The 22,228-nt window shown below is 44.4% G+C and overlaps 1 protein-coding gene across 7 annotated transcripts in view; it reads right to left on the bottom strand.

Annotated features, from left to right (window-relative positions):
• The window catches only part of CADPS2 (calcium dependent secretion activator 2), a 416,067-nt gene that overhangs the window by 377,125 nt on the left and 16,714 nt on the right, over positions 1 to 22,228 (bottom strand). The gene's annotated exons all lie outside the window — the stretch shown is intronic.

The following is a 22,228-nucleotide window of genomic DNA, read 5'->3' as shown; positions in this document are numbered from 1 at the left end:
GGCGGGTCCGCCGCGTGGGTAGGCTGTAAGCAGGCCTTCATAGGAGCGGGCCTAGGTCTGGCGGCCATCTTGCTTTGGGCCTTGAGCTCACGTGGTGGTATAGTGTTGCCTCCGAGAGCCGTTACGGGATGAGGACCGGGATAACCCCCCCGGTCCAAAGGGGGGGGGGACCGGGACCGGGCCCGCAGTGATGCAGCTCCTCCGTTGGGCCCCGTAGGGCAGGATAGTGGAGCGGCGGCCGTCCAGTCCACTCACCGCCGGGCTAGTCTTGCTTGGTACGGCAGAGATCTCTCCCCCGAGGGACTTAAACTCCAGGAGTAAGCCTCTCCTCGGCTCCGGTGGCCCTTATACATCGAGGGTCGCAGTTGTGGGTCAGGTAAGTAGCCAACATTCCCGGTTTTCAGGCATATTATTATAAGATTTGCAGGAGCTGGTCTCTCCTGCGACCGTTCAGGTCGGCGGCCCGGCCCCGCCCCCCTCCCACATACATTTTAACCATAGAAACAGAAATAACACACGAATTGCAATATTATTACAGTCTTTTAGGACAGCCCTGGCACCATCTGCTACACCATTCACTTCCTAAGAGCCAGCCAGTGTCCCTTACACCTCACTCAGGTCAACCAACCATTTGCTAAAGTGAAGAAAAGTGGTGTGCCGGATTAAGAAACAATTACAGAGACTGCATTTTGAAGTTTTAAATATAAAATATCATGGAAAAGAAAATCTTACTAAACAGAATTAATTGCCACCCAATGGTGTTCCTTTTTGAAAGAGTCTTTGCAGTTTCACATAGAAAAAAAAATACTACATATAAAGTTTTGAGTAATAATCTTCAAACATAAACTCTTATTGTAGCAACATATTTTAATAAAATCTAGAGTCTGGTATAACAGACATACTGCCAATGTAATTAAATAGTGAAACCTTGGGTAATTAATGAAATAGTACCAACAAAATGAATTATAAAACAAAACAAAAACTTATACAACACATTATTCAACAGTGAAATTAAAACATTTGGGTTTTTTAAAATAATTTTTTGTTCCAATATAAGTTGTATGTCCTGTTTATAATGTCCTAATCAATATGGACAAGGCTGGCGCCCTAGGCAGCTGCCTAGTTCGCCTTACAGGAAGTGCCGGCCCTGGACAAGGGTGAATGCCATATTTTTATAATCTGATTAGCATTGGATTAGCAACACAATTGAGCAGATGTTTTGCCATCAATCACTGATGCGAATGACCATAGCTCTGTGTGTGCCAATGTTTGGGCTGGATTTACATTTTGTATTTTTATAGGCTTCTAATTCTAGCAAGTCAGCCAATGAGAACAGTTCTGGTTCATCCAGGTTCCCCCAAGCAGCCTAAGACTGGATGAGAATTAGGTGCCTTGGGGATAGCAGGTAAGACGTTAACTCATTGTAAAACACTTTGGTAGATAACTCTGTGAATGTGCCAAGGCACACTACCACCATAATTACTAGAGCATGTTGCAGTGGTTATGGTTCTTGGTGTATTAAGACGGCTAATATGTGTTGTTTGTGAATACAGTGTATTGTGCAGTGCATGAATTCACATTACTAGTACAATCAATAATGTGTGAACAACAATGAGCAGACAGAGCAATGCCAGAAATACCTATGACAAAACTAACTCATTGATGGGTGCATAATAATGGTTTAGTCTGCAGGCCATTTTGTAGCCATATATGTCATTGGCTTTCACAACAAGGTACCCAATTCATCTCAATCAATGGTTTGTAGCCTCTTTGAGATTATGGAGATTATTTAAAATATGAATTATCAAGTAGCTACTAGTATAGGATATGAATTTTTATTTTGGTTGCCTTTGGGTGACATATAAACACAGTTGAAATTGTCTTTTCCGTGGATTGTGCAAACACAGTGATACCCAGAGGATAAGGACAACTCTATGTGCAGTTATTAAAAAAAAAAAATAATAATAAAAATAAAATATATATATATATATATATATATATATATATACAGCTGTGCGAAGTTGGCACCCAATGTTTAAAAAAAAAAAAGTGAATAAAGAAAATGCACCATTCATTTGTGTTCCATTTGTGCTGATTTGTGCCACAGACACAAAAGTTTGTACCACATTGATTTCAGAGATAGTGTGTTGTAATTAATCAAACCCCATCGATTTTGCATCCCATGTTACTATGTTGAAAAAAAACAAATACACCATGAGTTTGTGCTGCAAAAATTAATGTTTGTGCACTTAAATTTCAGAGAACTTGCACATTAAAATGTACTTAAAATCCACTTGCTTTCCACCCCTAAAAAAACAACAAACACACATAGGGATCCGGTTGGACTCCTTGTGCCAATAATGTCCGACATTAATGGAGTGAGAAAAAAGGTTAACTGATGTTCCCCCTGGTTTCATTGAAGGTCCTTGAGACCTCCAGCACATCCTTCTTTCAGCGATATGTAATACTTTAGAACATGGTATTCTAACTTGCAGTACTAAAAGGGTTAAACGGCATGTTTAGACAGATTGTGCATGCACAGATAGAGATAATTAAAGATGAGATAGGTTTTTCTGCAGCTTATAACAAGCTTAAGGACCCACAATTATTCATGCAGTGATCAGAGGTTGTATTTTTTTTGCTAATTAACGCATGTCCCATGGCTTAGGATCTCAAAGACTTTCAGATTTTATACAGATTTCTATGGTAAGATTTTCATCCCTCAATAGGACATGACTGTGGTGGTTAGGTAACTTTCGAAGGAAACCTAATTATTAAAAGAGCAGATAGATTTGACAGGCTGGCTACAGTCACTTCTATTAGACATGTGTCCAGCAGTTCCAGACACATGCTACTGTCGTTTCTTTAAATATTGGGCATCTGTCAACAGAAGGCTTCCACCCTCCATGCCATCCCTGTCCTGCCTTACATCATTCCCCCTGCAGTAAGAGGACAATCCAACTGCTGGAAGAAATTAAGCTCCGCACTGGAATGGAGGTTATTTTTTTTTATTTATTTTTTTTATAAGTTTTTTTATGGGAGGGCAAGACAGTAAGGGTTAATTAAACAAAAACACCATTTTATTAAAATATTTTTTTTTAGTTGGAGTATCCCTTTAATTAATGAAATGATGTGCTTTTTTTCCCTGACACCAAACAAAGTTGGTCATTGATGACAGGAGTAGTGCCAGAAGATTGGAAGTTGGCGAATGTTGTGCCCATTCACAAGAAAGGTAATAGGGAGGAGTCGGGCAACTATAGGCCAGTAAGCCTTACTTCAGTAGTGGGGAAAGTGATGGAAACCATGTTAAAGGATATGATTGTTGAACATCTAAAAACACATGGATTTCAAGATCAGAGACAACATGGGTTTACTTCAGGGAGATCATGCCAAACTAATCTTATTGACTTTTTTGATTGGGTAACTAAAATTATAGATCAGGGTGGTGCAGTAGACATTGCTTACCTAGATTTCAGTAAGGCTTTTGACACTGTTGCACATAGAAGGCTTATCAATAAACTGCAATCTTTAAGTTTGGATTCCAATATTGTTGAATGGGTAAGGCAGTGGCTGAGTGACAGGCAACAGAGGGTTGTAGTCAATGGAGTATATTCGAAGCTTGGGCTTGTCACCAGTGGGGTACCTCAGGGATCTGTACTTGGACCCATTCTCTTTAATATTTTTATTAGTGATATTGCAGAAGGTCTTGATGGTAAGGTATGTCTTTTTGCTGATGATACTAAGATATGTAACAGGGTTGATGTTCCAGGAGGGATAAGCCAAATGGCTAATGATTTAGGTAAACTAGAAAAATGGTCAGAGTTGTGGCAACTGACATTTCCTGGCTAATCATGGCAGCATCACTTATGGGTAGCTCCGCCCTAATCAGGAACAGGACAGGATAAAATCAATTAATCAGACCAGGCTGGGTATAAAAGGTCCCTCCTCCTTCCATCCCACAGTCTTTTTTCCTGTCCTTTCAGGACACACAGGATATTTTATTTTGGGCCACCTTCCCATGTGTACCATGGGCCTCCAGATTAAGTTCAGCCTCTCTTCATCTGAAGAACTCAGTAAACAGCCTGCACGGGCAGGACTAACTGAGTTTAGTACAGATTAGTTTCTGTACTATATGGGAGAGATCTATATTAGGAGATTATGATGTGGGGTTGGCTGTTGCCTTAATAATTTCCCCTTATAACATCCACCCCCCCCCCCCTGATCTGAGGTCAGTGTTTTGGAGAAGCCAGGGTAAGTTTTCTTTTTTTTTTTTTTTTTTTTTTACCTGTATATTCTTTCTTGTATTCTTATGGAGAGAACAAGATATCTTGCTCTAAAATCGGATCATCTATCTGTTTTCTTGGTCAGTTGGTCCTTACCTTCATTCTGACTGACTGGCAGGGTCTGTGTATCCTCCGATCCTGCTCTTCTGTGCTCGGATTGCCGGCGCATGCGCAAATTGGCCGCCGGACGCCGACGGTACTGCGCATGCGCGGGTTAGTTGCGCGCTTAAAGGTATATCGCGCCAAAAATCCGAAAATTCTGAAATCGCTCAAAATTGATCCTTGTATCTTCCCTGAGCATCTGGTAACAAGGAAAGCTGCCTTTTTCCTCCAGAAACTGGTTTTTAAGGTAAAATCCTACTTAAAATTTTTTCACAATCTTTAAATTTTCAGTTTAATTTACTTTGGTTCTGCAATAAGTGTTTTATTTTCTAGATGGCTTCTCCCTCTGCCTCAAGATCTCGCTCTAGAAGACATAGGTGAGCCACATATATTCTTCTATAATAGGGGGGAAAAGAGTGCCACTACAGGCCTATAATATGTTTCATATTGGCCTCTATTTCAGCCCAGAAAAATCTCAAGAATTATCTCCCAGAAAATATCGAGAAAAGTCTAACCGATGTACAAACTGCAACCAAGTGGCTCCTCCAGGGAATAATTTGTGCAGATCTTGCCTGACGGAAGCAGCGAAAGACCGTTCCCCTCAGACGGACTTAAAGAAATGGATATCGGAAGCTATTGCTGAAGGGTTTAAAGCCTCTAATAAGATGTCTATCTCTAAACGTCCCAGAGTTGAGAATTATGTGGAATCTGAAGATGAGTCTGATATGATGGAAGACTATTCTGAGGAAGAGGAGGATGAATATGACTCAAAATCACTGGATTCAAGGTCGGTAGATAAACTGGTTTGTCTTATCAGAGACACGTTAAGAATCCCTGAAGAGAGCAAGGAAAAGAAGGAGTCCGACAGATACTTTGAAGACCTGAAGCCTAACAGACCCTCTTTTCCAGTGCATTCGGCCATCAAGGAAGTCATTGCTGAAGAATGGAATAGACCTGAGAGGAAGGTAACTCTAAAGAATAAAATTCCTAGACTATACCCGTATGCTCCTGAGGATTGCAAGCCATGGATGTCGATTCCGAAAATTGACGCAGCGGTCATTCACATGGAAAAAAGAACGACTCTTCCTATAGACTCTATGGCATATTTAAGGGAGCCAATGGAAAAGCGATTAGACGCCGACCTGAATAAGGCATACCTGGCATTGGGATCAGCTTTACACCCAGCTATTGCCCTTACCACCTTGTCCAGAGCCCTTAAGATATGGGTGAATAATCTAGAAGAAGACATCTCTGGGGGAGTGCGTAGAGAACGCGTATTGGAAGGTCTTAATGATTTTAAACTGGCCACAGAATTCTGTTCGGAAGCTTCCCTGGATCTCACCAAAATGGTAGCTAAAAGTATGGCGCTGTCTGTAGCCTCCAGGAGAGCATTGTGGCTACACTCTTGGGGGGCAGATTACGCCTCTAAGGCCTCTCTATGTGCGCTCCCTTTTCAAGGCGACCTTCTTTTTGGCAAAGTACTGGAAGATGCTATCCATAAAGCAGCAGATGGACGAAAAGCTTTTCTACCTCAAGGAAAAAGAAGATATGGGGCTTCCTACGGGAAGGATAAAAAATTCAGAGACCGATCCTTTCGAGACGTCAGAGCATACAGGCCCGGAAGAGAATACTCCAGGATCTCTAATTGGAGAAACTATCAGTCAACTTCATCTAAACCAGTCAGAGGAAGGGGATCTAGACCAGCTAATAAAAGCTTCTGAACGTTTGCTGGCCCAGCCAGATGTTATAGGAGGCAGACTTCGCTTCTTTTATCCGGTTTGGGCCAGAAATATTCAAGATTCTTGGGTTTTTTCTATCCTCAAAGAAGGATACAAGATAGAATTCAAAGAATTCCCATCTCTAACCTCCTTTGTCCGTTCAAGAGTGGCAAAAGGAAGAAAAGAAGTTGCTCTGAACGACATCATCTTACAACTACTGCAGAATCAGGTCATAGAGGAAGTACCTTACGAAGAACTTTACAGAGGCCTCTACTCTACTATATTCTTGGCCCCAAAACCTCAAGGGAAGTGGCGGCTGATCTTGGACCTAAAAGTTCTGAACACTTATTTAGTTCCAAGAACGTTCAAGATGGAGTCTATTTCCACGATCCTGCCCAACATCAAGATAGGGACCTGGATGACTTCCATCGATCTAAAGGACGCCTACTATCAGATTCCGATTCACATCAGTCATCGCCGGTTTCTGAGGTTTTGGATATCAGGCAATCATTTCCAGTTCAAGGGTCTTCCTTTCGGATTAAGCCTGGCTCCCAGAACGTTCACGAAGGTTCTAGTCTCTCTGGTGGCCTTTATAAGAACGAAGAACATCGAGGTCTTTCATTATCTAGACGATTTCTTAATCGTAGGTCCTTCCAGCCAGATAGTAGAGGTCCATACGGAAATGACCATCAAATGTCTTCAAGATCATGGCTGGCTGATAAACCCCAAGAAGAGCTCATTGGTGCCTTCTCAGAAGATGATATTCCTGGGAGCAAATATAGACTCAGTGAATGGCCTGGTATCTCTGTCTTCAGACAGGAAAGATCGTATAATAAAAAAGATCAGAAGCATGCGCCTAAAGTCCTTTATCACAGCAAGGGAATTCATGAGCCTCTTAGGGTCCCTTACGTCCACGATTGGTCTAGTAAAATGGGCCCAATGGAGGATGTGACCCATTCAAAGACACTTCCTCCTACAGTTCAAAAAGAGCTCCGAGAATTGGGATCAGAAGATTCATTCTCTCCCGAGGATTTCAAAATAACTACTCTGGTGGACGAGAGAAGAACACCTTCTCCATGGGTTTCCCCTGGAAGAGCCGGTCTGGATGACCATAACTACAGACGCCAGCCTCCTGGGATGGGGAGCACACCTGAACGACTCTTGGATTCAAGGAGCTTGGTCATGGAAGGAGTCAAAACTTCACTCAAACTTAAGAGAAATGAGAGCTGTTCTCAAGGCATTAATAGGGTTCCGTCCTCTTATAAGGCATGCCTGGGTAAGGATACATACAGACAACAGAGCTGTGGCATCCTACATAAATCATCAGGGAGGCACTCGAAGCTATTCTCTCCTGATGGAATTATCCCCGATAATGAAGTTTGCCCAACTACGGTTACAAGACCTAAAAGCGGTATATCTTCCAGGACCAGAGAATCTTTTGGCGGATTACCTCAGCAGAACGAGGATTCTCCAAGGAGAATGGAAACTGCACCCGGATTTGTTTCACTCAATCACCCTAAGGTGGGGTGTACCCCAGATCGACCTGATGGCTTCATACCGGAATACTCAGGTGAGGAGGTATTACTCCCTTCATGCAGATCACCGAGCTGTAGGACAGGATGCCCTGTCTCTTCCATGGGAATTCGATCTGGGGTACGCGTTCCCTCCACTACCTATGATTTACCGGCTACTGAGGAAAGTATGGCAGGAAGGCCTCAAGGTCATTGCCATTATTCCTATCTGGCCTCGCAGACCTTGGTTTCCCCTTCTAAACAAGATGAGCCTGGAACCTCCTTGGCCTCTCCCTCTCAGCCCAAACATCCTGACTCAGGGACCAGCAGTTCATCCCAACCCCAGCCAGCCGAAATTGGGGGCATGGCTCTTGAAAAGGAGAGACTTCTAGCTCAAGGGATCTCTGAAGCTGTGGCTTCTACGCTCCTAAAATCCAGAAAGGTATCAACCTCTTCCTGCTACCATAGGATATGGGAAGTTTTCCGTTCCTGGTCTCTACTAAATAATGTGGATTTTCTTCAGCCGTCTAACATCGATATTCTACATTTTCTCCATACAGGTCTGGATAAAGGACTGAGTCTAAGCACTCTTAAGGTCCAAGCTTCGGCTTTATCTGCGCTCTGCTACAAGTCCTGGGCATCTGATCCTCTAATTGCCAGATTCTTTAAAGCTACCATCCGCATAAGGCCTCCAAATAGGAACTACTCTCCTCCGTGGAATTTACCTATGGTTCTGGAGGCATTGGCTGAAAAACCCTTTGCTCCATTAGATGAGCTGGGTCTGGTCTTATTGACATATAAGACATTGTTTCTGGTAGCTGTCACTACGGCAAAGCGCATGTCTGAAATTCATGCATTTTCCTGCGATGAAAATCACTTTCAAGTGTTTCACGACAGGGTGATCTTGAGACCTAGACAAGAGTTTCTACCTAAAGTCGTCTAGACTTTCCACATCCTACAGGAAATTGTTATTCCTTTCTTTTATCCTTCTCCTTCTACGCCAGAAGAAGTGAAACTTCATGAATTGGATGTCAGGCAGTGCCTGCTTAAATACATAGAAGCCTCTAGTCTGTTTCGGAGGTCTCAACAGCTTTTTGTTCTACCTATTGGATCCAGGAGAGGGGAGGCAGCCTCTACTTCCACCTTGAGACGTTGGATTTCCAATACCATAGTCAAGGCTTACCAGTTAAAACACCTGGTTCCTCCTAGTAGGATCAAAGCACACTCTACGAGGGCCTTAGCAACATCATGGGCTAACTGGGCAGAGGTTCCATCTGAAGACATCTGTAAGGCAGCTACGTGGTCTTCTCCTCTCACTTTCATCAAACACTATAAGCTGGATTTGGCTTCGGCCTCTACGTCCTTTGGTAGAGGTGTTTTGTCCTCTGTTGAATCTATATAGATTAAAATATTTTTTTTTCAGCATCATCTGGTGAATGTGTTTGTCTTGTTTTTTCCCACCCTATGGTGAAGCTTGGGTATTACCCATAAGTGATGCTGCCATGATTAGCCAGGAATACGGAAAATTTTATCATACTTACCGTAATTTTCTTTTCCTGGCTATTATTCATGGCAGCATCAACGAACCCCCCCTTGTTTTTGTTTTTTGCTTTAGGACTAGACTGTGGGATGGAAGGAGGAGGGACCTTTTATACCCAGCCTGGTCTGATTAATTGATTTTATCCTGTCCTGTTCCTGATAAGGGCGGAGCTACCCATAAGTGATGCTGCCATGAATAATAGCCAGGAAAAGAAAATTACGGTAAGTATGATAACATTTTCCGTATTAATGTGGATAAGTGCAAGATAATGCATCTTGGACGTAAAAACCCAAGGGCAGAGTACAGAATATTTGATAGAGTCCTAACCTCAACATCTGAGGAAAGGGATTTAGGGGTGATTATTTCTGATGACTTAAAGGTAGACAGAAAATGTAATAGAGCAGCAGGAAATGCTAGCAGAATGCTTGGTTGTATAGGGAGAGGTATTAGCAGCAGAAAGAGAGAAGTGCTCATGCCATTGTACAGAACACTGGTGAGACCTCACTAGGAGTATTGTACGCAGTACTGGAGACCGTATCTTCAGAAGGATATTGATACCTTAGAGAGAGTTCAGGATTGCAGGATAAAACTTACCAGGAAAGGTTAAAGGATCTTAACATGTATAGCTTGGAGGAAAGATGAGATAGGGGGGATATGATAGAAACATTTAAATACATAAAGGGAATCAACACAGTAAATGAGGAGACTATATTTAAAAGAAGAAAAACTACCACAACAAGAGGACATAGTCTTAAATTAGAGGGACAAAGGTTTAAAAATAATTTCAGGAAGTATTACTTTACTGAGAGGGTAGTGGGTGCATGGAATAGCCTTCCAGCTGAAGTGGTAGAGGTTAACACAGTAAAGGAGTTTAAGCATGCGTGGGATAGGCATAAGGCTATCCTAACTATAAGATAAGGCCAGGGACTAATGAAAGTATTTAGAAAACTGGGCAGACTAGATGGGCCGAATGGTTCTTATCTGCCGTCACATTCTATGTTTCTATGTTTCTATGGTTTAGTAAGGGAAAAAAAGTTAAGGCCAATTTTTTTCTGGAAATGTTCCCAAAGCTACTAAAAAATAATAATTCAGATTGATCCTTTAGCTCAAGCATTTCATTACCTAGGAGCACTTTTTAGAAGCAGCATCCTATATGTTTGAATAATGACAGGCAAAGGTACAAGCAAATGTTTACTTTTTTTTTAACCACCCTCCTTAATATCCCCGCTGTTTGTATATTCCATGCACGTTAAATGGTGGGGAACATTTACAGACACAATGTCACAATCCATCTTCCAGAACTCAGTGTGGTTTCGTTCCATCTGCCATTTCCCAGTGTCACGTCGTGACCACATGCCACTTCACGCATCAGTTCCAGTATGTTGGCTAACAATGACTTTGTGAGTGACATGAATATTTACTGTTTAAACCCAGTGAATTGTCATAGTCCCTTTCTTAACATGTTTGTTCACTAAACATAAAATTCCACTGACCATAAAACTGAATTGAAAAATACTTGCATATTTCTTACGAACTTTGCTTTTAAGCCCAATATTTGCAAATTCATTTTGATCATTTTTATATTGTGTCTACTTAGAATTTATACCAGAGCTCCGCAGCCATAATATTCACAGTAATGTTTCTTTAAATGACAATAAATGAGTAAATCAGACACATTGTTCTTGTTCCCCATTATAGTCATTCTGCCTGGAAGTGTCCTCTGTCCATTTGGAATGTTAGAAGTTATGGAATGTTAGAAGTTATGCCACCATACAGAGAAGTGAAGTGAACTATTAAATCCCAGGTCTCTTAGTAGTGTGATTACGTATCACTATGTTTAACATTTGTAAGGTGTAAAAATATATATATATATATTTAAATGTAAAATACCACACCTGGGTGCCTCCATCTTACTTCAATATCAGTCATTGTTATAAACTCTGTCCTTAGTACCTGGCAGCCAGCATAGAGAGAGCATAAAACCAACCAGGAAAGGTTAAAGGATCTTAACATGTATAGCTTGGAGAAAAGACGAGACAGGGGGGAAATGATAGAAACATTTAAATACATAAAGGAAATCAACACAGTAAAGGAGGAGACTATATTTAAAAGAAGAAAAACTACCACAACAAGAGGACAGAGGGGGGCGGGGCCGGACCGCCATGCTAACTGGTCGCATGCAGGAGAGGCTCCGGAGAAACCGGGCCTTTTAAGCTACTTACAGCGGAATTTCACACACAAAACAAACCTACCAGACACCCATAGATGTGGGAGTGGTGGCAGACCCCCAGATCGGGAGCTCTGGTCCTCTGAAGGGGGCACGGAGCTTTGAGGGCTGCGGCCTGCCGGGGATGGGAGCGCGGTGGACGGCTGCTGCTGCGTCTTCCTCCCCGGCTGCCGCAGACCGCCAGAGTTGCTTGCCGGCCCTGTTTCCCCCCCCCCCCCCTTTGGACTGGGGGTGTCATCCCGGTCCCCACTGAGGAGAGCTTGAGACAGGCGGGGGCTGAGGCGCACGGAACCATCGAACTGCCTCACTAAATGGCGGCTGGCAGACAGCTCAACATTATCTGCTCCTGCACCACGGAGCCCCCTTGAACTGCGGGTACATCATCTGCCCTGCCGGAGGACTTCAAGCACAAGAAAAACGTGGAAATACTCACCGCAGTCTGGGAGAGTGAGAGACCCCCGGCCCGCAATGGTTGTTCCTAGGTGGGGCCGAGTGCAGAAGGCGCGAAATGAAATTGTGCTGCAGCGTGTAACAGCTAAACAGACCTACACGACTTCAAGCGCTGCACCCCCAGGACCACCAAGCCTGACATGGGGAGACTTACCACACACAGATGAGCACCTGCGAAGCTCAACTGCCCTGGTGAGGGATCAGTGTCCGAGGTGAAGGAGTCATACATGCCAACATAGAGAGTCTCACAACACCACAGGACACTGACTAAACAAGAGAAGCTGTAGTTTTACATCAGCTACATAAGAGCAGCTACCTATTTACCTCTTGCCACCTAAACGGCGCTCTAACATTCACCGTAGCCATACTATTATATTACTATGTCTAAAGTTAATACCTAATAATACAGGAATGCACTCAGCCCCGGTGGCCGCCCGCCTACCAGTTTGGCAGTGGTAATATCGAAGTTCAACTGTGTAATACTCTTGAAAGCACACATTTACTTATTTAAGTTAAACGTATATAATTTATGCCATAAGCTTGTAGATCCCATCGGGACCCATTGCATTAGATATGATAACTCAGCTTGCGTTTAACTTAGCGTAATGCAGGTTACTGATGTTAGTTTCTGGAGGAGTGCACATAGCATGTAACCTGAAGCGACTAAGCTATAACTACCCTATGACTTGATTGATGAGCCAGCTTTTATAGTTTCAGACGCATACTTTGCAATTTTCATGTTGATGATTTTTTGGCAATTCTTTGTCTAGCAATGTAATCTATGCACTAACATAGTTGTCTTATGTAGCGGTTAATTTTGCATGCAAAATAACAAAAATTGTGCTGTTTTAACTGCATACCATGGCAACTTGATGTTCCCAATATGCCTGCAGTAGCTGTCAGGCACTGCAAGAATTCATGTAATCTGTTTTCACATGCACAAACAAAAATAAAGAATAATAAAAAATAAAAAAAAACAAGAGGACATAGTCTTAAATTAGTGGCAAAGGTTTAAAAATAATATCAGGAAGTATTACTTTACTGAGAGGGTAGTGGATGCATGGAATAGCCTTCCAGCTGAAGAGGTAGAGGTTAACACAGTAAAGGAGTTTAAGCATGCGTGGGATAGGCATAATGCTATCCTAACTATAAGATAAGGCCAGGGACTAATGAAAGTATTTAAAAAATTGGGCACACTAGATGGGCCGAATGGTTCTTATCTGCCGTCACATTCTATGTTTCTATACAGGTAACAGGAGAAATTAAATAATGTTTCAATTTCTCCTTTTCATTTGCAATGTTTGTCCTGGCTTTGCCTTGTCTGAACTGGATTATGTAATTTACAAAATCTTTAATATAAATTCAAATAATACAGAGCATCTCATGGAAAAAATTGTTATTTTTTAATGTTGTATAAATTCCAGAGAAGTGCCAGTCCCCCTTTAAGCAATGAAAATATTCCCAGCTTTTCAGCCAGGCTCAGTTGTCCGTAACAGGATGGGAGGGAGGTGGTGGGTGAAGAAATATGAAAGGTATTAGAACACATGCAGATGAATCAAATGTATAGAACAATGAAACAAATGTTCCACTCTTTCAGCTGATCCTACTCCAGTGCCGTATACCTCGGTGGCATTGTAACAACACCTGCTCCCTAATTCAGGTGATTGCTACTGAATAAACAAAAACTCATCACTGGAATATTATAAATCAATAGAATGATGCCATGGAGTACAATTTATACAATACACACACGCTGTGTGCACTTAATTATATGTTGAAAGTAAATGTACTTGCTCATCCCAACACAAACTGCCAAGGTAACACTCCGGAGCGCCCCTCTGCGATCCACTGCGTTTTCATATCATTAATGTGCAATTAGATCTCTACAGCCTCATACACAGGGATGATCAGAATGAGAAACCAGTAATTTGTTGTAACAGTTACGATATTAAATCTGGCATTTACCAAGGGAACAAAAGACTATTTGGAAAGAATATATAAAGCATTTATTAACATTAGAAAAACTCTGTTTGAAAAAGCTTTAATAATCCAATTTAAACAAATTTGAGCCATTCTTTGTGTTTATGAAAATTGAATAACCCCCCCCCCCCAAAAAAAAACAAAAAACCAACAACTTACAATTGGCAAGAAGGTTTCTGTCTTCTCAATAAAAAGGGAACTTGTCACAACAGCTTAATAAGGATAAGTAAACAATTAATTATTTATAATGTGCTAACGTATTTTGCAACCCTGTGTAATTGGTGGACTAACAGACAGTTATTTGACACAAGACAAGTTGGACGTACAGGAACAGAAGAAGTTAAAGGCCTTGTTCATACAAGCTTGCATTCTAAAGTATCAATTGGGCTCCGACAATCAAACACGATTAATCAGAAGCTATTAATATTGGTCTGCAATGTGTTCTTTGTTTGTCACTCGCCCCTTTGGTCCAATATACAGCGTAAGGAATGCAATTAATGGGAGCTCTAGGATAACACAGCAGTGTATGAGGTATTCTGCATACCACATACTATCATAAATAAACACCAGGCAACCTATTATATGAAAGATTTGAGTATGTTACTGATCAGAAATGCATACACATTTTTCCAAATTCCAGCACCTGACATTTTCTTCTATGGTTATAAATCCCTCAAGTTACAAGTTAAAAAGAAGAGTGCTTAATATTATTATTAACATTTATATAGCACCAACTTATTCCGCAGTGTGTTACAGTATTATTAAAGGGGAATTTTACAAATGAGATAAACTATTACGAATTGCGACAAGTAGAACGATATGTTGATGAGGACCCTGCTCCAACGAGCTTCAAAGCTAGGAGATGTGGGATATAAAACCACAATAGAAAGGGGAGGGTGAGGGACAGTAACCAGTGCAGAATTGAAAGGTGAGAGTGAAGTGGACAATGGACAAACTAATCCATTTGAAAGAGTGAGATCTAGATTTTAGGAATGATAGTTGTGTCCATATGCTATTCTGAAGAGATGGATTTTAAGGTACTACTTAAATGAACACTTTAGTCACTGTAACAACTTCACTTTATAGAAGTCATTATAGTACCACAAATGTGCCCTCCTTGCTCCTGCTCTCTAATTCTTTTTAGTTCTATTCATCAGACACAGTATCCCTCTATTTGTCCTGTTTAGTGATGTCGCGAACACAACATTTTCGGTTCGCGAACGGCGAACGAGAACTGCCACAAACGCTCGCGAATCGGCAAACCGGGCGAACCGCCAAAGACTTCAATGGGCAGGTGAATTTTAAAACCCACAGGGACTCTTTCTGGCAACAACAGTGATGGAAAAGTTGTTTCAAGGGGACTAACACCTGGACTGTGGCATGCCGGAGGGGGATCCATGGCAAAACTCCCATGGAAAATTACACAGTTGATGCAGAGTCTGGTTTTAATCCATAAAGGGCAGAAATCACCTAACATTCCTAAATCACAATGGATATGGATTGACACCTGACATATGACATATTGACACCTTGACATATGGATTGACACCTGTCCTCAGAGACCCTGATACACACTGACACAGAGCAGAATAGGGACTGTTCCCCCTACATAGGGTCACTTGGCAGATATGGATTGACACCTGTCCTCAGAGGTCATGATACACACTGACACAGAGCAGAATAGAGACTGTTCCCCCTACATAGGGTCACTTGGCAGATATGGATTTACACCTGTCCTCTGGGACCCTGATACACACTGACACATAGCAGAATAGGGACTGTTCCCCTACATAGGGTCACTTGGCAGATATGGATTGACACCTGTCCTCAGGGACCAAATTGTGTAATAATGGTAATACTATTACCTATTATATAATATATAATATTGGCAGGGGCAAGGAAATTCCCTCTAAATAGATGGGTATAGGCAGAGAGTATGGAGACTGGAGTGATGCGATCAAAAAAAGTGTCAATAAGGTGATATAAAGTTAAATGTATCACAGACACACAGCCACCCTTTCTCTTGTTAGTTTCCAGAAATGCTGGATAGGTAGAAGGGCTATAAAGACTCTGAGAGGTCTAAGAAGAATCCTCTAAACTAGCCCTAATCTCCTTAAACACCTTCAAGGGTGTTCTAAGCTAAAGCTCAATCTAAACATTTAGATGACTGCCTGATTTCCCATCACAGATGCTGGCTAGGAATAACAGTGTGCAAGGCAAAGAGTGGGTCTAAGTGCCCATAGTGCAGTAAAGTGTCCCTAGTGAAGTGAAAAAGAGAATAACGAGCTGGCGCCCAAGAGAATAACGAGCTGGCGCCCTATCAGGGGACGTGTAAATGGCATCGATTTTAGGAACCGGGAAATGGAAAAAGATGCTTGGTCGGTCCTCCTACTTCAAATTGGTGGCACTGCGCGTGCAATCTAATGTGCCACCAGATAGGAATAGTACTACTTAACACACCACTCCTATCAGTTTAATCCCTGTTATGTGCCTTTTTTTTGGTTTGGTTTTTGAAGCCACAGTGCAGCACCAGAGGGCCGAAAAATTAGGCATGTACACATGCCTGAAAAAATTAGGTATTGTTGCAGCCGCTGCTGTAGCAGCGGCCATAAAAATTGATGTTCGTTTCCCAGGCAGAAAGTGCCCTAAAACATTGCGGCTTGAACCCTAGTTGGTTGCGGATAAGTCACGCAAGTCAACCGGCATTCAGAGCTAAAATACAGCAGCGTGTGGACCACTTTTAGCCCAAGGCAGCTCATCTCATCAGACCTTTTTTAGTCGAATGTATCGCCCACTGTCAGTCCCTTCGGGATCCATCCCTCATTCATCTTAATAAAGGTGAGGTAATCTAGACTTTTTTGACCTAGGCGACTTCTCTTCTCAGTGACAAAACCTCCTGCTGCACTGAAGGTCCTTTCTGACAGGACACTTGAAGCGGGGCAGGCCAGAAGTTCTATCGCAAATTGGGATAGCTCAGGCCACAGGTCAAGCCTGCACACCCAGTAGTCAAGGGGTTCATCGCTCCTCAGAGTGTCGATATCTGCAGTTGGTGGATCCTGAAGGGCTGTAGCGATGCGTAGGACTTAAAAAGCTCAGCATGTCCTCCATCAACAACACGTCTTTAAAGCGTCCTGTCCTTGCCGGCGTGGTCGTGGGAGGAGGATGAGGACTTTCACCTCTTCCCCTTTTAGATTCCCGTTGTGCTGTGACATCACCCTTATAGGCTGTGTAAAGCATACTTTTTAATTTATTTTGCAAATGCTGCATCCTTTCTGACTTGTTGTAATTTGGTAACATTTCCGCCACTTTCTGCTTGTACCGGGGGTCTAGTAGCGTACAGGTCGTTCTCCTTCAGCCTTTTTATACGAGGGTCCCTCAACAGGCATGATAGCATGAAAGACCCCATTTGCACAAGGTTGGATGCCGAGCTACTCATTTCCCGTTCCTCCTCCTCAGTGATCTCAATGAAGGTATGTTCTTCCCCCCAACCACATACAACACCACGGGTAACAGATAGGTGACAACGAGCACCCTGGGATGCCTGTTGTGGTTTGTCTTCCTCCTCCTCCTCAAAGCCACATTCCTCCTCTGACTCCTCTTCCTCACAATCCTCTTCCAGCGTTGCAGCAGGTCCAGCAAGCGATGCTGATAAGGCTGTTTCTGGTGGTGATGGTGACCACAACTCTTCCTCTTCCTCTTAACGCTGATCTAAGGCCTGTTCCAGCACTCTTCGCAGGGCACGCTCCAGGAAGAAAACAAATGGTATGATGTCGCTGATGGTGCCTTCGGTTCAACTGACTAGGTTTGTCACCTCCTCAAAAGGACGCATGAGACTACAGGCATTGCGCATGAGCGTCCAGTAACGTGGCAAAAAAAAATCCCAGCTCCCCAGAGGCTGTCCTAGCACCCCGGTCATACAAATATTCATTAATGGCTTTTTCTTGTTGGAGCAGGCGGTCGAACATTAGGATTGTTGAATTCCAACGTGTCGGGCTGTCGCAAATCAAGCGCCTCACTGGCATGTTGTTTCGCCGCTGGATATCTGCAAAGTGCGCCATGGCCGTGTAGGAACGCCTGAAATGGCCACACACCTTCCTGGCCTGCTTCAGGACGTCCTGTAAGCCTGTGTACTTATGCACAAAGCATTGTACGATCAGATTACACACATGTGCCATGCACGGCACATGTGTCAACTTGCCTAACTTCAATGCCGCCAACAAATTTGTTCCGTTGTCACAAACCACTTTGCCGATATCCAGTTGCTGCGGAGTCAGCTACTTTTCCACCAGTGCGTTCAGGGCGGACAGGAGTGCTTGTCCGGTGTGACTCTCTGCTTTCAAGCAAGTCAAACCCAAGACGGCGTGACACTGCCGTATCCGGGATGTGGAATAGTAACTGGGGAGCTGGGGGGGTGCCTTTGATGTGGAGCAAGACGCAGCAGCAGAAGAGGACTCAGCCGAGGAGGTTATGGAAGAGGATGGAGTAGGAGGAGTAGAGGAGGTGGCAGCAGGCCTGCCTGCAAGTCGTGGCGATGTCACCAACTCCTCTGCAGAGCCACGCATTCCATGCTTGGCAGCCGTCAGCAGGTTTACCCAATGCGCAGTGTAGGTGATATACCTGCCCTGACCATGCTTTGCAGACCAGGTATCAGTGGTCAGATGACCCTTGCCCCAACACTGTGTGCCAGACATGCCATTACTTCCTTTTTCACAATCAAGTACAGGTTGGGGATTGCCTTTTGTGAAAATAAATTTCGTCCGGGTACCTTCCACTGCGGTGTCCCAATAGCTACAAATTTTTTGAACGCCTCAGACTCCACCAGCTTGTATGGTAAAAGCTGGCGGGCTAATAGTTCAGACAAGCCAGCTGTCAGACGCTGGGCAAGGGGGTGACTTTCTGACATTGGCTTCTTACACTCAAACATGTCCTTGACAGACACCTGACTGTGGGCAGATGAGCGGGAACTGCTCAAGGCGAGAGACGGAGTGGCGGATGGTTGAGAGGGGGCAAGGAGGACAGCAGTGGTTGACGTGGCTGAATATGCTGGACCAGGAGGATGATGGCGGCTTTGAGTTTGTGTGCTGCTTGCAGGGGCGGACTGACAGGTCGGGCAGGTCGGGCAGATCGGTCACTGACCGAAGGCCCGAGTCAGTCAGGGGCCCGGCAGCAGCCATGCTTCTGCTGTGGAGATCAGAGATCAGATCAAAGATCTCCACAGCAGAAGGAAGTTAAAGAAAGTGCTGTAAGAAGGTTGCAGGGGCCCATAATGAGTCGAAGGGCCCCTGCAACCCATCAATCTGCTAATACCTCCCCCCCCACTCAGTGAGAGACCTGGCAGCATACCTCTCACTGCCACTCTGCCAAGTCTCCTCTCTCTCTCTCTGCCTGCTCAGTGCTCCGTGTGAGGATGGGAGGGGGGCAGGAAGTGACATCACCCGCTGCTTCCCTCTCACACGGAGCACTCACAGCATGGATGGAGGGTGAGAAGAGGAGCCTGGCCTGACAAGTGCTGCTTCAGGAGATGGAGGGAGAAAACATCACATTTTACAGGTAAGCAGGCACACACTGCCCCCCCATACACACACTGCCCCCCCCATATATACACACACTGCCCCCCCATATATACACACACTGCCCCCCCATATATACACACACTGCCCCCCCATAAATATATATACACACACTGCCCCCCCATACACACACTGCCCCCCCATACACACACTGCCCCCCCCATACACACACTGCCCCCCCTACACACACTGCCCCCCCTACACACACTGCCCCCCCTACACACACACTGCCCCCCCTACACACACACTGCCCCCCCTACACACACACTGCCCCCCCTACACACACACTGCCCCCCCATACACACACACTGCCCCCCCTATACACACACACTGCCCCCCTATACACACACACTGCCCCCCTATACACACACACTGCCCCCCTATACACACACTGCCCCCCCTATACACACACACTGCCCCCCCTATACACACACACTGCCCCCCCTATACACACACTGCCCCCTATACACACACTGCCCCCCCTATACACACACTGCCCCCCCTATACACACACTGCCCCCCTATACACACACTGCCCCCCCTATACACACACTGCCCCCCCTATACACACACTGCCCCCCTACACACACACACTGCCCCCCCATACACACACTGCCCCCCCATACACACACTGCCCCCCATACACACACTGCCCCCCATACACACACTGCCCCCCATACACACACTGCCCCCCATACACACACTGCCCACACATACACACACTGCCCCCACATACACACACTGCCCATATACACACACTGCCCCCCCATACACACACTGCCCCCCCATACACACACTGCCCCCCATACACATACACTGCCCCCCCATACACATACACTGCCCCCCCATACACATACACTGCCCCCCCTATACACACACACTGCCCCCCCTATACACACACTGCCCCCCCTATACACACACTGCCCCCCCTATACACACACTGCCCCCCCTATACACACACACTGCCCCCCCTATACACACACACTGCCCCCCCTATACACACACACTGCCCCCCCTACACACACACACTGCCCCCCCATACACACACACACTGCCCCCCCATACACACACTGCCCCCCCATACACACACTGCCCCCCCATACACACACTGCCCCCCCATACACACACTGCCCCCCCATACACACACTGCCCCCCCATACACACACTGCCCCCCCATACACACACTGCCCCCATACACACACTGCCCCCCATACACACACTGCCCCCCATACACACACTGCCCCCCATACACACACTGCCCCCACATACACACACTGCCCCCACATACACACACTGCCCATATACACACACTGCCCCCCCATACACACACTGCCCCCCCATACACACACTGCCCCCCCATACACAGACTGCCCCCCCATACACACACTGCCCCCATACACACACTGCCCCCCCCATACACATACACTGCCCCCCATACACATACACTGCCCCCCCATACACATACACTGCCCCCCCATACACATACACTGCCCCCCATAGACATACACTGCCCCCCATACAAATACACTGCCCCCCATACAAATACACTGCCCCCCATACAAATACACTGCCCCCATATATATATATATATATATATATATATATATATACACTGCCCCCCCATACACATACACTGCCCCCCATAGACATACACACATATATATATATATATATATACACATACATATACATTATATATATATATATATATATATATATATATATATATATACATATACATATACATATACATATACATATATACATATACATATATATATACATATACATACACACATACACACACTGCCCACCCATATATATATATTGCCAAACCATATATACACACACTGCCCCCATATACACACACTGCCCCATCATACACACACTGCCCCCATCATACACACACTGCCCCCCATACACACACTGCCCCCCATACACACACTGCCCCCCATACACATACTGCCCCCCCATACACACACTGCCCCCCCCATACACACACTGCCCCCCATACACACACTGCCCCCCCATACACACACTGCCCCCCCATACACACACTGCCCCCCCATACACACACTGCCCCCCCATACACACACACTGCCCCCCCATACACATACACTGCCCCCCCATACACATACACTGCCCCCCCATACACATACACTGCCCCCCCATACACACACTGCCCCCCATACACACACACTGCCCCCCCATACACACACACTGCCCCCCCATACACACACACTGCCCCCCATACACATACACTGCCCCCCCATACACATACACTGCCCCCCCATACACATACACTGCCCCCCCATATATACACATATATATATATATATATATATACACTGCCCCCCCATATATATATATATATATATATATATATATATATATATATACACACACACACTGTCCACCTTTATATACACTGCCCATCCATATACATACACTGCCCACAAATAAATATAAATATATATATATATATATATATATATATATATATATATATATATATATATATATATATATATATATATATATATATACACACACATATACATACATACATACACACACACACACTGCCCACCCATATATACGCATACACTGCCCACGCATATATACACGCACACATTGCCCACCCATATATATATATATATACACACACACACACACACTGCAGACACTGCCCACCCATTGATATACACACACTACATACACTGCCCACCAATATATATATATATATACACACACACACACACACACACACTACATACACTGCCCATCGTTATATACATACCGACTGCATACGCTGCCCACACATATGCACACACTGCATACACTACC

Source organism: Pelobates fuscus, chromosome 3 (assembly GCF_036172605.1).
Source record: "Pelobates fuscus isolate aPelFus1 chromosome 3, aPelFus1.pri, whole genome shotgun sequence".
Lineage (NCBI taxonomy): Eukaryota > Metazoa > Chordata > Amphibia > Anura > Pelobatidae > Pelobates > Pelobates fuscus.
Note: the sequence above shows the minus strand (reverse complement) of the source record. Positions and strands in the feature narration are given on the sequence as shown.